We start from the raw sequence: 2553 nt of genomic DNA, 5'->3' as shown, positions 1-2553 counted from the left end.
GAGCTCGTTACGGTTGTGGAACTTTTGAAGCTCGATTATTTTAATTTAGTGTTGCGGTACTTGCCGTGCTCTGCAGTAGGCTTGGCCAAAAGCACGGTATTTCAATTTTGCGGTTATTGCGACAACCCTAGTGTAAACACAAAGGCGAGCTCTGATCGCGTTTAATCCGAAAATAGATTTCAATACCAGGTGCAAATGGGGTGTTATTGATGAGGAGGAAGACGCTAGAGACCAACCTCACTGTTCCGCCTGACAGCTACAAGAGCTCTCTGTGCTCCTATTGCTCAACGTCAAAGTGAAAATGACACAGTACATGAGTTAAAACAAGCAATTGTTGGATTGCCCTGCTGCTCACTTCAGGTTTGGTATTACCGCACGCCAGATGTTTGGCCAGTATTGTGATAATGTTTGTTTCATCAGATTATTAGTGCACATGCTTGTTTGGCCTTTAAAGACATAAATTGATCCCAGTTCCCTTTTGCACTTAGCCTCCCTTTTCAGTTAATTAAATCTGGTGTTCAGAAATTTGTCTTCAGCATTAAGAAACTGCAGCTGTGCTTTAAAAATGTCAGTTAAATCATTATCTTGGAGAGCGAGGCCTAGTAACAAGTATAAGTCTGGAGATGGATCAGTTGTAGTGGCTGCATCTTACCAACACTATTCTCAGCCTCTGGTGAAATATTGTTTTTGGCAATAGTAATAAAAACATTGAGCGATAAATGGTGACGGCTGCTGTTTCACGTCAGGTTGACGACACGGAAAACTACGTCTTCACAGTGCTGGGGCGGGACATGGCTGCTGACCTGAGGAGGGTCAGGATGTGTGCAATCTGTTACGGTACGCATTGAGCCTCGTGCTCGCTTTAACATTTAATATACATCCGTAGTGATATTGTCATAGTTCATTTTTGCATGCTTGGCTTTTGCAGGTTGCACTTACACATAGATTAAAGGGAGGTTAAATTGAAAAGAAGGCTGAACCCAGAGACCCTGCCAAGAATACTCAAGAGCGGCTGCAGATCTTCTCCCTATCCCCAGACCTCTCATTGTCATGGTTTAGGGTTGAAATGTTGATACAGAGCTCACAACCAACCCGCTCTTTCTGTCCCTTACGTGTGAGCAAAACCTAAAGATACTTGAATTCCTTCACTTGGGGCAGCGACTTGTTTACGACCTAAAAGGGGGCAATCAGAGTACCATGACCTCAGACCTGGAGGTGCTGACTCTAATGGGGCCTGGATCCTTTCAATGAATAAAACTTTTGGCAGCAGACATGAACTTTTTTATATATTTTTATGTGTGTCACCAGAGCAAATTCCTTGTATGTGTAAACAGTAGGGATGGCACGATAGCATAAACTTTGTAGATACCAATGCCAGTGAAATTGTTTTAATGAATAACTTTCTAAGACGGTCCCTAACTCGTCCTATTGTAACAGGCGCGTTGGACAGACATTCAGTTCTTAGCGCTGCAAACTGCATCGTCATCTTTGGTGATTTTCAGGTGATCAAACTGTGAAACGTCTGCCTGAATTAGCTCTCCAACTAGGAGAAATCAAGGCTTTGACACGGAGCTGTTGAACGTAACATCCGTGAAAACCGGTGAATATGAAATATTAAACTAACTTCACCCCAGTTTCCAAACACGATGGTGGAGCCGTCGCTGCAGCTGCACTGTACCTAGAAAAAACCAGAACCGTCATGTTTTTGGAATTTTGACATTAATTCGTCCCTTAATGCCTGAAGCAGTTTCTGATTTTGTTTCGGGCATACTGCACACTTAATCCCAACCACTACAACTCTGCTTTGCTTTTTGGGAATCAAAGGCTCCACAATGTCTTTTTTTAAATGTTCCTGTGGAGCTCAGAAGTTTGATACCCCTTCACAGTCCTTTGCTTTAAAATCTCTGCTTGTTAACTACCTGACCTCCAGCACAGAGTTGGACAAGACCTTCACCAAAATGTCTGACTCCGAGGTCGGTTGTTGGTTTGGATCCGGAGTTCCTCATAGTTTTAACTACTTAATTTAAACTGAGACCAGGCAGGTAAAGTTTGTTTAACTCAAAGACCGATACCTGAAGTCACATCAGGAGCTATTTCCTAACCAGTTGGTTTCCCGATGATTACTCTCTTGTTTCTTCAGACCCCTGCAAACGTTCAGAGCAGTGCGCCTTCATCCAGGATGTCCCGGGGCCTCAGGAGGTCGACGTGGACCTGGTCATGGTGGTGGACGACTCCAGGGAGATTCAGGCTGATGAGTACGCCGGCGTCCAGCAGCTGCTGGGCTCTGTGGTGGAGCAGCTGGTCGTGAGCCCGCAGCCACGCAGGGCCGGCAACCGGGCCCGGGTGGCTGTAGTCCAGCAGAGCGGCGGCCGCAATCTCAAGCCGGAGTTTGGCCTGCTGGACTACCAGAACGCCAACGTGATGAAGAGGCAGATCAAGAACATGCAGCAGCAGAGCGGCTCCCCTGCGCTGGGACAGACGCTGGAGTTCTGCCTGCAGGAGGTGCTGCTGAAGGCCACCACGCCCCGGAGGAGGAGGGCGATGCTGACTGTG

This window comes from Micropterus dolomieu, linkage group LG03 (genome assembly GCF_021292245.1).
Source record: "Micropterus dolomieu isolate WLL.071019.BEF.003 ecotype Adirondacks linkage group LG03, ASM2129224v1, whole genome shotgun sequence".
Taxonomy (NCBI): Eukaryota; Metazoa; Chordata; class Actinopteri; order Centrarchiformes; family Centrarchidae; genus Micropterus; species Micropterus dolomieu.
This window is presented reverse-complemented; position numbering follows the sequence as displayed.